Source organism: Tympanuchus pallidicinctus, unplaced genomic scaffold, assembly GCF_026119805.1.
Source record: "Tympanuchus pallidicinctus isolate F22 unplaced genomic scaffold, pur_lepc_1.0 scaffold5, whole genome shotgun sequence".
In the NCBI taxonomy this organism is placed as follows: Eukaryota; Metazoa; Chordata; class Aves; order Galliformes; family Phasianidae; genus Tympanuchus; species Tympanuchus pallidicinctus.
The window spans coordinates 46,346,325-46,361,659 of NW_026294769.1; positions in this window are offsets into that span (position 1 = coordinate 46,346,325).

Below are 15,335 nucleotides of genomic sequence, written 5' to 3' on the forward strand. Positions count from 1 at the left end.
TTTCAGAACCTTTACAACTTCGCCTTACACATGATGAGCACCTCTAAATATAACATCAGATTTGGCATGAGGAACACAGGAGTATTCCAGTTTCAATACTTCTAAGCTTCAAGAAGTGCTGATCTATGGCATATCCATCAACAACACCTACTATGTGAGAATTAAATGCATTGTACTAGAAAATGTCAGCTGCAACCCTGTGTATCTTGCTTAACTGCAGCTCAGATTGCTTTTGTTCTGTAAATGTTGTTTTAAAACTTATTTTCATAAAGCCAAAGTACGCAAACAAATGTACTTTAAGGGGCCTCACTAGTGGATTTGAGGCTACTTTTTCCTGACTTCATCATTTCTGCTAGGCAAATGTTAAAATAGCATGAAAATAAATGAATGTTTTGCCTGATTTTGGCTTTCAAAAAGTGACTTTAGTTCATGCAGTGGGTCCCAGCTAGGGCAAAGCTAGGGATGAAAAACACATTAATGCCAGACTTGCCCTAAGGTGAAACCTCAAAATTGACCAGCAAAAAGATTTTTTTTTTCCTTCCTAAATTGTAACTGTTATTAGTATTCCAGAAAATAAACTTCTATGTGGTAAAAACTGAGTCTTAAGATATACCTGTTATTAGTGTAAACATGAAAAATAAAAATATCTGTATGACAGTTTTAATAAGCAAATACAGTCATTTTTTAATTGTTTTTTTGTTTGTTTGTTTGTTTTGATAATAGTAAAAATTTTATTTTTCTGAACTTCCAGCAAGATACTTAATATTCTTTTAGGGAAAAAAATTACTAATGCAACAAGATGCATAATTAATTAATGTGCTTGATAAATGCAATCATGGTGCTGTATAGGCACTTTTAGGAGGAATTTAACATAAAATCTAATATTCAAAATCAATTAAAGAAAGAATAGAAAGACTAAAGTCTGTTTTGCTGATCAATTTAAAATAAATAATCATCCTTTGAGCACTGTTGCCAGTAGACTTCCATTCGGATCAGATCTTCTTTTGTTGCTGCATCATGTCCTTTTATCAGTGACCTGGAGAAACATACACAACTGAATGAGACATGAGTCACATCAGTACAGATACATATGTAAAATCTGAAAATAATTCAAAAGCTGTGACAGTATTAAACAACATGAAGTACAATTACATTGAGGATAAATAGCAGCCTTTCAGTATCTAAAAGGGGAGCTGCAAGGACTATAAGAAAGGACAGGCTCTTTAGCAGGGGCTGTTGTGATAGGTCATGGGGAAATGCTTTCAAACTAAAAGAGGGGAGATTTTGATTGGATGTAAGGAAAAATTATTTACAATAAGGGTGTTGAGGCTCTGGAACAGGCTGCCCAAAGAGGTGGTGAATGGCTCATCCCTAGAGACATTCATGGTTAGGCTGGGCAGGGCTCTGAGCACTTGATCAAACCGTACACGTCCCTTTTCATTGCAGGGCAACTGGACTAGATGACTTTTAATGGTTCTGTTCTAGAATCTTATACTGTATGATTTTTTTTCTGTATACAATATAGTAAATCATGCTTTCAGATGTAAGGTTTACTAGTATATTGTAAAGTATACTGGTAAATCTATCATTTGGTTTGCCTACAGATTGCAAGACTCCTTTGAAAAGGATTAAATAAAGCACTCTTTAAAATGGCAGTTCTGCAAGATTCCTGTAATAATAGCCCAACAGCAGTTGTCATATGGAGTCATCACCTGGAAGAAGCAGACAGTGCATAGTTCAAACATAAATACGGCTATGATTGCTGTGCACTGAATGAATGTAAGTGAGGAGGGGACATCTGAAAACTCAGTTTGATATATCTCAATAGATGAACTATTGGACAAGCAGGCAAAGACATGAAAAATCAGTTGGGAAAAACTGAGAACAAGTGAGATTGGGAGTGGCCAAATGGAAAGATACTATGTGCAATAGTGAGAGATGTTTGAGTTGATCAACTAAAATACTGGTTCCGAGTTCACATCCAATGTATTCACCATGATGACCTTCTACTGGAAAACACAACGTGGAGAAGGAGGAAACAAGGGAAAAGAGAAGCTGTCATTTAACCAAGTTTGAAGCAGTTAGGGATATACATAAAATGAATGTGCTATGTTGCTCCGCTCTTGCTCAAAACTGTTGCAGTTTTTTATTCCTGCGCCTAGTGAGTGGTAAATGCAATCATGCTTTTAACTTTTAGATATATTTTGAATATATTTTAACTCTCATCACAATATATGTTCTTAATATAACAATTGTCAGACTCATAGCTTCTTCTGTATATCTTTTTAAGGAGTTTAAATGACTGGATTTGGTCAACCTTTTACATTTACCCATTTACTATATCATCTAAATGACTAGTAGAAAATCCATTAACTGATGAAGAAAGGTAGTTTTACAAGAATTAGCACACATTCTAATTTTACATGAGCCAAACTGTGAGCATAATCTTTGAGGACTTTGTTCAATGGAGTGATACTTTTAGTACCACAGACTTGATAATATGAATGTGTCTGAATTTGAAAATAAACAATTAAATTTCTTAATGGAAGAATTAAGAAAACAGTATTCAGTAATTTTGAGCACAGTGTCTTGGGCAGAGCAATAGGGAGAAAAAGCAGTGGACAGGTTAGGTGTGTCTGTCTTCTTCAAGCACAAATGCTTTCACTGGATTTCTGATAAGGGAGCTATAGCTGTGAATTTTAACTTCTACTATAAAACCAGTATAAATTCCACTTGTGAAACTTAAATAAGCTTTAAATTGAGTTAAACATTGTTCGGTAGGCATCCTATTGATGAAAATGAATTATTCTCAGTAAAAAGCATTGGTTAAATATAGATTAGGTCTCTTTGAAGCAACCTCCATAAAACATAGGAAAGTATGTCTTTACAAGCATAATAGGAAACAATGGATGTACATCATATGTGGCAAAATAATTATGGAATGCAACTTTATCACACATGGCCAATGTTTCCAATTATTTCAGCAAAATAAAGCCATTTTTTTCCATTAATGATTCTGCAGATAACTCAGTGGATCATTACTGGTAGGAAGACTCTCAATCTCTTTAATGAGGAGTTCACAAGACTTCAAATGATTCTGAGGTAATTATAAAATTGAATCAAAAGTAAGAAAGAAAACTTTCATTGTAGAGGCCTATAACAAGCTAATGTGGAATTGAAGAGTTCCCCAGAGAGTGAATAAATGTGGGTGGCCTTAGTGCATTTTACTTCTTACTGAATATTTAACTGTAAGGATATATTGATAAACTGTTAGCAGTTTCTTCACTGAAGATAAAGAATATTATTTTCTCACAAAAAAAAAAAAAAAAGACCATGTATAAATACAGTGGATAGATAAAATGGTTTGCTCTTTGCCTGAAACATTATAAGCATTTCCTTTTTATATTTATATTGCAGTTTGCAAATGTTAACTGTTAAAGTACATGTGTCTGAGTGAAGAGACGTGTCAGAATGCCTTCTGTTAATTCTAGAATGTTTTTTGGTCAGCAGCAGAAATATTGACAGACCTTAATAGCCTATGGGTGTAGGGCGACAGATGAAGCCACAACAAAAGTTTCACTTGAATACTGGGTTCACTTCTGATGCTCATATCTCAAAATATGGAAGGGAAAAAAAGAAAGGATCTAAAGATAATGCAAATAATGAAAATTTTGAAAAGAATTGTATTTCATTCATGAAATACATAAGGGAACAGAAAATACACATTCAATAATGAATCGTATAGAAAAGAAAAACTGTTTTTCCAAATTAATCCTGATACAATGCAAGAAAAAATCAATCAGATATAAATGAGAAATTTAAAGAACAATATTGCACAAAGTATTCAACTTTTAGAACTCACTGATTCAAGTATGCCAATAAATAAATGTACACAAAAGTGTCGGAATGGCAAATTGCAACTTCATTTATAAGTATTGGTATATAACCATGAAACATTCCCAAAACAATTTCCTGATACAGTTTGTAAGCACATATCATCAATATCCATTTGCCCAATTGGAGACCATATTGCTAAAACAGGAGTATAGCTAGAAAATGATCTCTTTTTCTGCTATTGCACATAGCACTAGCCTTGTAGGAAGCCCTTTGTCTGAGTTCAATGAGCTCAAATACAGGTTTAGTCCTTGGCTGTGCCTGTTGTAATGGTTTCTGAAATTATTTGACCATCCCATGCTGAGTACATGTATATATTTTAGCCAACCTAGTCTTTGTATAACTTCTTGCCCTCTTGGAAACTCTTGAGTAGTCCATAGCATGAACTCAGATTCTTCACAACAGCCTGCCTGAATATGATTGGATGAGGACACTTGTGTCCACTTCAGATCTAGACAAAAGGTTTTATAAAACCTCTCACAATTTCTTTTGCACAATAACATCTTTTCTAAAACCCAGGACATGATACATTGTTGAATACTTTAAAGATAACTGTGACCTGTTGGCATTAGGGTTTCTTTATATTTTGTATAATAGAAAAGGGAAAGAAGCCTGCCTGTACCCTACTGTAACTTTTTAGGAATATCAGAGATTCCAATGGCAGCTGAAGGAGTTGCACAAGCTCTGTGAACTGCACATGTAGTGTAAAGCTGTCATATTGTAACTGAGAATCTCACTTCAGAAATTAAATGAAGTGAATATCCATTTATTTTGATGTGAATGCTGCAAGCATTGAATTTGAAGGTTATATTTGAAATACCATACTGGAAAGTGGTACTGCAACGACTAGACTTTCTGGTCAAGTAGAAAATATTGCAATAGGCAGGGAGATTTTAATCTTCAAACAAGAATCTGCAAGCCCAGCAAAGCATGAAGAAGGAGCAGTAAGTACACAGCCCCATTGTATCTGACCTCCTGATAGCCCAAAGATGCAATGCTAAACAATGCACAGACTGGGCCTAATTTACTAGGAATACTATTACAAGTTAAAATAGTACCATGGGAGAGTTGAGGTGTCTGCTCCCTTGTAATAAAGATTGCTCTTATAAATCAGTGATAATATCAGACATCTTATATTGTCATGCATTTAAAAAGTGCAATAAAAAGTGTGTCTGAAAGAGTTAATGAAGGAGTTCAAGAGCAATAAAAGATCACAAGACTAGCTGTTTAGCCCAGCCAAAAAAAATGGTGGTAAATTGTAACCAGGTGTCTTTATTTCCTGATTCTCAAAGCATTGCAAACTCAGCAATCTCTGCTAGAGAGAGAGCAACACATAGACTCATAAACACACAAAATTCATCAGATTCACCCAGCCCTAACATGACTTCAGACTTACCTACTTATTTCTATTGATTACAATTGATATCTGTCCCAAGAATTTCTCTTATATAACTAATAAAAGAAAGCTGTGATATAACAGGGGCTCAGACATATGACACCATTTCTTTGTTTATTTTTTGAGTGCTGAACAGCTTTGCATATTCTGCTACATTATAACACTAATAAATATATGGTACTTCAGCAACTTAATCAGAATATCTTCATATCTTTGCTTCCTAGACCCAGACTAGGGACTGTGTTCCAATTCCAATTTTAAAACTCTATTGTGCTTTTAAAAAGGTCTTTTGGCATGAGAAATAAAAGTATAGAGGTATTCAATATATGGTTAATAGACTGCAGGATATGATTCAGTCATTCACATAATAGATGTCTACTGCCCTCTTTAAAGGTACAACATTTCCAGAAATTCTTCATAGGTCTGGCAGATAAGATATAGCACTTGCAAAATACTTAGACTGTTGTGGAGAGCTAACTGGAACCTATGGTATCCTGCAACATCTCAAATGGCATTTACCAGCAATGCGTGAGCAATTGAATCAACTCTTTAATTGTCTTCTGAATCCTGTATTTTGCTGAGCTGCTCAGCTCAGCTAACAAAAAGTAGATTTGGCAGAGTTCAGAAGGAAATCTGTAAATGAGAGCTTAAAAGGGAAAAAAAGAAAAAAAAGAAAAAAGAAAGATGTTAGATGTCAAATGGGAAATGGCTCAAGTGAATTAATGTTTCATTTATTCATAATTAGTTTCTCAAGTTATTTATGAGATTGTGGAAAATAGAATGACTTGTATGGAAAGGTCCTTAAATATCATCTGGTTCCAAATCTTCTGCCATGGATATGGTTGCTACACACTAGATCAGGCTACTCAGGACCCTATCCAACCTCGCCTTGAATATCTCCAGGGACGGGGCATCTGCAGCTTCAAGGGGCAGCCTGATCTGGTACCTCAAACATGCTCTCATACTCCACCCTCATAGTGAAGCATTCCTTCATAATGTAGAACTTAAATATTCTCTCTTTCAGTTTGAAGCCATTAATCCCTGTACTATTACTATCAGATCATGTGGAAATCTGGTCTCCATCTTTTTATTGTAGGCCCACTTTAATACTGGAAAGCTGTGATGAGGTGTTCCCAAAGCCTACTCTCCTCCAGGCTGAACAAGCCCAGCTTCCTCAGCCTTTGTCTATTAGAGAGGTGCTTCTTCAGATGTTTGATTATTTGCCTTACTTTTAGCTAGGACAGAATTACTTTTCTTAAACCATTATATTATTGAAACTTTAAATTTGTGTCATCTGCAGAGATGTGAATATACCATTGGTATGAAATTTAAACATATATGCTTGTTTTAACAACTGTCAAATTGTAAAAACTGTTAGCCATTAAATCACTCTAAAAAAGTATGACATCATGGTAAAAAAAGATCATTCAGAAACACATGTGTTGTTTAGTAGTCAGGTAGCTTTTGGACTAGATAACACTTGAAGGCCTTCCCTTCCTTTCCCTTCCCTTCCCTTCCCTTCCCTTCCCTTCCCTTCCCTTCCCTTCCCTTCCCTTCCCTTCCCTTCCCTTCCCTTCCCTTCCCTTCCCTTCCCTTCCCTTCCCTTCCCTTCCCTTCCCTTCCCTTCCCTTCCCTTCCCTTCCCTCCCCTCCTTTCTTAATAAAAAGGGAGACTATCACTGTATTTTATAAAATAACACAAAAAATGTTTGAATGTAATATAATACACTTTTAAAGTTTATTTTCCTTAATTTACTTTTTTTTAAAATTTTTGGGAGGGGGGGGGAGAAATATTTTAATGTAAATTTCTCACCACATATACAGCAAAAAAATCCACATATATGAAGATTGCTTGTATTCTGACACAAAACAATGAAACCAAAGAATTTCATGTTCTTGAGTAGTCTGCCATATGTTTTACCACACAGCATCTGTTTTCTCAAATTAAAGACAATTTACTCACAAACCTCAGTGGTTTGGAACTGGCATTTTTTAATTTAAGATTATAAAGATTCTTGCTTGCATTTGTTCTCCTTGCACTGTTCATCTGAGAAGTATGTTTGCAGAAGTGGAGGCAATTGAGCCATAAATAACAAAAGAGGCACTTCCAAATCTTTTTCAAAATAGAGAACTTTTTACAGCAATTGGTCTTGAAATAAACTCTCTTCTCTCAGAAAACAAATGCTTGTTCGTTGTTATGTTTTTTTGTTTGTTTGTTTTTGACAGAACTTTTCAAGCAGTGTAAGAAACATTTTCACCTTGTGAAATGACATGTTCAGCAGCGCTATCCACAGAGGTGTCACCATGATTTCTTTCACGAGATTACATCTTTGCTGACTTGTTGATACTGAATCTCTTCAGTGCAAGATTTCCCCAACAGAGAAACAAAGATCTCTGTTAAATACTTTTAAAAGTAAGTATTATCAAGAAGGAATATAATACTCAATACTGTTTCAAAAAGACAGTTTAGAACACAAATGGTCTGAATGCATATTTCTTGTTTACACTGCTCACATGGCTAATGTTTGAGTATGTGCTACACGTATCATAAATATTGTATTCTAGCAGAAAATTCTTTAAGTAAAATGATTACTCTGAAGAACTAAAATTTTTCCTATAAACTAGACTGCAAAATTTATCCATATCTTCTTTTTCTAAACCATGTAATTCATCCGGACTGTATGCAACCACAATATAAATACATAGGCCACGCTTTAGAACATGAAAAATAACAAGAAGGAATTTGAAAAATAACAAGAGATTCAATAATTATTTTGGTCAGAAGAGACTGGCAAAGGAGAGTGTATGACCTCTGATAAATGAGAAAGGAGAAATGGCAATGACGGACATATATGAGGCTGAGGTACTCAATCAGTTCTTTGCTTCCATCTTCACTGGCAATTGACTTTCCTGTGTCTCTCAAGTCCCTGAACTTCTAGTCAGGGGATAGGTGCAATATCCTTCTCTCTGTAAGAGCAGAGCAAGCCAGAGACAGCCTCGTGAAACTGAATGCATATAAGCCTATGTGGCCAGATAATGGAACTGGCTGATGTGGTTGTCAAGCCATAGTATTTGAAAATTCGTGGCTGTCAGGTAAAGTCTCCGTGACTGGAAAAAGGAAGAAAACATCACTCATCTTCAAGAAAGGGAGAAAGGAAGACTCAAGGAACTATAGGTCAGTGACCCTCATGCCTGTACCTGGAAAGGTCATTAAACAGATCTACCGGAAGGGAAGACATATTAAGGTACGTATGAGACAAGAAGGTGATCCGGAGCATGACTTCACCAAGGACAGAGTGTGCCTAACCAATCTGATGGTCTTCTATGATGGAATGACAGCACTGGTGGACAAATAAGAGCAACAGATGTCATCTACCTGGATTTGTGCAAGGCCTTAGGCATGGATTTCCAAGCTGTAACATCATAAATTTTCCTGTAGTTTCCCTTTTCATTTATAGAAATTATAGTAAAAAATACATTATCTCATATTTCAACTTAACATAGGATACAGACATTATCTACATTTTATTAGTTTTCATAAAAGCTTTTCATTCATAGAATCATAGGATCACCAAGGTTGGAAAAGACCTACAAGATCATCCAGTCCAACTGTCCACCTATCACCAATAGTTCTCACTAAACCATGTCCTTCAACACAACGTCTAAACATTTAAACATCTCCAGGATTGATGACTCCACCACTTCCCTGAGCAGCCCATTCCACTGCCTGACCACTCTTTCAAAAAAACAGTATTTCCTAACATTCAGCCTGAACTTCCCTCTGGAGAGATTAATTCAATTAAGTATACCAAAGCATGAAATGTCTTCATAATTGCTTTTATTTTCCTTATGACTCAGATTATGCTAATATGAAGAAAAATGCACTTTAATACGGCTGCTCTATAAAATGGAGCTACAGCTTGTTTCGGGACAAGGCAGGAGTGACTTCAGTTGGGAAGTCAAAGCAGGGAGGGTTTTCATAATGCTCAGTGCTCAGGGACTCAAGACAATAATTCTTGCTTGTTACATTCATGCCACTCTGAAATTCTCCAGCTATGTCTTTACCTTCTCATTACCACATCCTTCCTGTTGCCAGGTAAAAATATAAAGATGTATGCAAAATGACAGGATATCGTGGCAGAGAAGAGGTAACTGGTGCAATGTTTATGCTTTTCACTGCTGAACTAAAAGACCTGAACAGAGTCTCTTTTCCAAGCCTATTAATTATCTCCTCCAATATGGAAAATAAAAACAAAAACACTGTATTTAATTATTGTGTGGGAGCTGTATGGCAAATATGTTAAAAAGGAATAAAAATCCTCCACCATGCTGCAGGCAATTCTTCTGTTTCAATTTTTATATTTGTGACTGAAATTATGAATTTATAAGTTCCAGCTTTATTTTATTGGTTGTTACTACTATCTTCCATGGGGTGGATATCTTTTGTGGTGAAGGATGTATTTTCTGCTTGGCTAAGATTCTATTTCAGTTTTCAGATGCCCTTGTCATATTGCATTATTTATTAAAGAGGAAAAGATTAAGACTTTTCCTTGAAGAGTTTTAAATACCTTGTTAAAACTTTTTTTCTTTTCTTTTCTTTTCTTTTCTTTTCTTTTCTTTTCTTTTCTTTTCTTTTCTTTTCTTTTCTTTTCTTTTCTTTTCTTTTCTTTTCTTTTCTTTTCTTTTCTTTTCTTTTCTTTTCTTTTCTTTTCTTTTCTTTTCTTTTCCTTTCTTCTCTTCTCTTTTTTTTTTTTTTTTTTTTTTTTTTTTTTTTTTTTTTAAGTACATAGCTCCATAGAGGTTTCTCTATGATAAATTGAAATTTAATTCTGGTATACACACTTCCATTCAACCATCACCTTAGGAATTCACATTTATCACATTTATATCACTTATATTGTTTTATATTCAGTTCTAAGCTTTTGCATTTCTCTTGAGCCCAATTACCACTGAAAGAATATATATATTTTAAGAAGTGGGACTTTTTGAAAGTGCCCTGTCAGCTGTTTGGAGAGGAACCAATACACTGTAGAATTTATATATGTTCAAATAAATAAATATGTATATGTATATGAGTATATAGAAAGAATGTTAGGTGGGAGTAGATGAATGAAAAAAGAAATTAGGAAGATAAATGACAGGAAATCTCATGTACCTTGGTGTAGGGGGAAGAGAATGCCTGTGAAAGGGAAGGTGGAAGGGGATAATAATTCAGCTTTTGTTTTTTGAAGTTTCTCTTGAGTGGGCAGACACTGTTCCTCTTGAAATCAATAGGCATCTGAGTAAGCACAGGTCTCATCTGATAGATTGAGAAGTAAGCTGTATAAGAGACTTAAGTGATATTAATGGAGGGGAAAAAGTTCATTTATCTTGACTCATAAATCCAGGCCTTTCTTACTGCATGCGCAGCGTCTCGTTTCAGGAGATTCCTTTGGCTCCACTGCTGCTTGCAGCTACTGGTCCCTTGCTAATGCTGCAGTGAGGAACTTATGGAAGAGAGAAAAAGGCAATGGTTCTAGCATTCAGTCCTGCAGTGCTTCAGAATAAGTGCTGCAAGTTCAAAGGAAATATATTTGGTGGAAAGATAAATCTACTTGTCTTTTGAAGAAAAACTTCCCTTGTGAAAAAATAAACAGTATTTCTTAATAGGAAATATACATGTGAACCTGAAAGAAACTCACATCTTTTTCTCAGCTTTTTCCTCATCAGCTTTCTCAGAAATTCAATCAAGCACAATCAGTTTACAGAGTCAATTGCTTTAGAACAAAGTTGTGTAGATACGTATACCTCACTTTGGATGTGCCTAAGGAAATGCTAACTTGCTGCTCCAGAAAGAAAATGCTTCAGTCAGCTCCCTGTAAGCTCCAGGGAATTATCCCTCAAAAGATGTGTTTTTGGCACATGAGACTGATAAAACTTGTTGAAAGATCCTGCGGGTTAATACAGAAAACACAGTGCTCTATACCTGTTAATACAGAAACACTGAAAAAATGTCAGAGATCCACCTTTCCTACAAGGAAGAAGGACATTATTACTGCTTTTTATCTTGCTCCACAGCTGCTGCTCTGAGTAGTTTTTCTTGTATTCCCACATTACATTGTGGGTGACATGGTCTGTGGAGACAGGACAAAGAGAAATGGCTATAAACCAAAGCATAGGAAGTTCTACACCAATATGCAGAAGAACTTCTTCACAGTGAGGGTGACAGAGCACTGAAACAGGATGCCCAGGGAGGTTGAGGAGATATCAACTTCCTTCTCTGGAGATCACACAGAATCACAGAATCATGGAATCATCCGGGTTGGAAGGGAACTCAAGGATCATGTAGTTCCAACCCCCCAGATATTTGAGATATGAATAGACACTGGGAAGCATACCTGTGCAGCCTGCTGTAGGGAGTTTGCTTTTCAGGGGGTTGGACTCAGTGATCTCTAGAAGTCCCTATCAACCCCTACAATTCTGTGGTTATGTGATTCTGTGATTATAATTAATATTTTATGTATGTTTTCCCACTGATTGCTGAAAGTTGGCAAATCTATAGTTACTTCAGTTTTATTATTCACAACAACATTTCAGCCTTTGAGTGTGCCAGCCACTAACTGCTGTGGAGTGAACTATCACGCACCATTAAGGTGTGAAGAACCACTGAGTACTATGTATTTCCATTGACTAGTGCAATGGTAGTATCCCATGGATAGTCTGATATTTCCAGGTACAGTTCTGAAAGACTACTTTTACAGACAGCAGAAGTATGCCTTTCACTAGTTAATTCCAAGTCTTTAATTTATGGCAATTGAATCAGATTAAATGTTTCTTATGGACATGAGTTGCAGTGGTAGCGGTATGTGGATTTTATCAGCTTTAGTATCCTATGCAAAGTCCCACTATGTATTCATTAGCCCTGGTAGCCTTTGTCTAAGTCATTATATTGCTTATAACAAGAAATATAAAACGAAGAAAAGATCTCATGCTGTTCTCTGGAAGGTTTAAATTTAGTGTCAGCACTTTCAGACATTTCCCACATTAAAAAGTAGACTTGTAGCGAATGGTTTCTTGAACTTTTAAATTGTTGTACTCCACTATCAAATTGTTTCATTTTGTTAGCACAACCATCCACTGCTGTTAGCTGAATGTTAATCACCATTTCAAAAGTTACTGTTCATGAAGTTTGGAGAAAATATGTGGTTTAAAAAGAGGCTAGATGAAGGTGCTAGGTAACACCTTCTGCTGCTGTCAGCAAGCAAGTTGCTGGGAATTTCCTTCACCAATGTAGTAACAATGCCAGTTCCCTTCTGACTGCAAAAGCATATTGGAAGAGAAGGCAGCAGAAATAGCATGTTTATCACTGCTCCAAACTGCAAGGTTGTCAGATACGTACCCCTAAGCAGCCCAAATGAATTGATTTGCCACTCTTAAATTTACTTTTTTGTCCCCTCTCTCAGATTTTTCCCTTTGACATCATCATTCCTCTCCTAAATCAAAAACTTCCCCAATCATTTTTTCCCTGTTGGTCCTAATTCTCCTATTACTCTTTGTTATTTCTGATATTTTCTCCACATCCATTCTCTGAAAAGGCCCTGATGTTCTTTAATAAACAGCTCCTTGAAAGTCCCTGTAAATTTCCCAGTTCTCACATAGAGAAAAACTGTCTCCCTAACAGCCTGTGCAATCCATCTATTCTTTATGACATGGTAAGTAAATTTTTTAGCGCTTCACGATGTTATTTGTTCTGTGCATCAATTTTCTCATGCTGTATCCACCACTTTCTGGTCTGTTAGTTTGACCTTAGGCAGAGACCTCTGTGATCTACTCATATTGTGAGTAGATCAAAAAACAATTAAAGGAAAGATAAGCATTTAATTGTTTTTTTAACATTACTTCTGTGCACTTTATATTAACTGGGTTTTGAGGCACACAGTTCATATCATTGCTTCAAATTTATGTAGTTCTGATATTTGATATGGACAAGAGTCACTTCCCTGTACTTACTGTTACTGTCCAATTTACTTAATAAAACTGCTGTGTTTTGCATAAAGAAATACCAAAGGCTAATAAGTAAATAATAAAGAGTCTAGATTTGGATAGGAGTGCATCTTAAGAGATGCCAGTGAAGTGCAGATTGGGATAGATGGAACTATGAGCATGAGAGGATATTCTGCACAAACTTCATTAGACATGAAATTTAACCAGATTTTGTACCTTCAACTCCAAACCTCAGTGATCACTGAATATTTCTGGAAGCATAACAGACAACAGAAAATGTGAGATTATAACCTTTGATATGGAGAATAGTAGAAAACTAGAGGAAATTGTTAAGGGGGAATATTCTTTATTATCTGCAATAAAAGCAAAACAAAAACAAAAAAAAAAACGGAGATAAAACCTGGGTAAAACCAGGCATGTTTCTGAGAAATCTGACAGATGCTAACAAGTAAATACCAACAAGCACCAAATATTTGAAGAACAACCAGCACAAACAAAGAGAATCCCCTTTGAATTACTTTGGTCACTCAGTGAGGGAATTACAAAATTAGGAGCTTAGCTGTGGAATACTTAAGGAGATTCATACATTTGTTGGCTGTTATTTTAAGCTGGAAAACAAAAAGAAAATAAATATGACAAAAAAAAAAAAAAGACACAAAAAACCAAGCTACTTCTCAGTACCACTGTGTGGGAAAGGTTTAAATTACATTTATGGTTCACTGCTCCATCTGGCAGAAATGCAGATCTTGAAAATCCCTTTGTGTTTCAGTTGAAACTTTTTCCTTTCAGAAATGAATCACCTATATTCAGGAAATTGAAATAGGAAAGTGGTTGTAACATTGTCCCACTGTTTTGCTAGATTATCTCAACTAAAATTTAAATGTGATTTTCCTTAATCTTGATCACAGAATCAAGCTACAAATTGTGTAACACTGCCTCTCTGTCAACCTTCAGCTAAGCAAAACTCTTGGAGCCAAAGCCCAACCTGGACAAAGTTCTGGATTTAAGGAAAGAAACATAAATGTATTTTACGAGCCTTAAATTTGTTAGACATTTCACTAGCCGAGTGCATGTTAAAAACATTTGAAAATACTTGAAAAGCTGAAGGAAATGACATTGACTGAATTCTCTTTATGCATATTCTCAGCCTGTCCCTCTTTCTGAAATTGTAATGAATGGAAATCATTTCTTATAGCCAAGGTGCAACTTTTTCAAGTTCTGGCATACACTAAAGAGAGGCATCTTGGTGAAGGGAGGCAAAGTGATAGCCTATGATTACTTCAGTGGTCTGAAAGTAGTTACGAAGATGGAAAGCAAAGGCAGAATAAGACAGGAAAACACACTAAAAATCATTTATTCAAACATGTTTAAGTCAGTAAGTGATGAATAAAATATAGAACTGTGATGATCTTAGCAGACAAAGTGAAGAATTACAGAAAAATCATCTGAACAAGGTGTGGGGAATTCACACAGTCCATCTCTTTTCTAAAACAATTAAAGCTGGAAATGAAGAAAATGCTCAGACTCAAATGCTCATGTTGGGTTCTGCTGCTATATATATATATATATGTGTATAAATTAGATATATTAATATAGATGTATTAATATAGATATATATTATATATATTATATAATATATAATAAATATAATATAATATATTATACATATTAATATATATAGATAGATATATTAATGAAGACTAAATACATTTTAGTCTTTCATATTTGAGAACAACAACTCAACTATCATTGATATGAGCAACACGCTAAGATATGTTATAGTGAATTAACAATTGATTGATTCATTGAGTATACTATATTAAGGCTATACAATTAGCTAGTCCCTACAAATGAATGCTAGCTGCATCAGCAGAAAAATACAAGTCTATTCTAGATTTTGTGTCATATCTACCATGCATACATATGTCTCAGATCTATCCATGCTTGGAAAACTGACTCAGAGTCTTAATTTCTTTGAAACCTAAACCATTCTGTCTACTTCAGACTCATTACAGATTTAAAATATACATTTGGCTAGTAAGCTATGCATATACACACAAGAA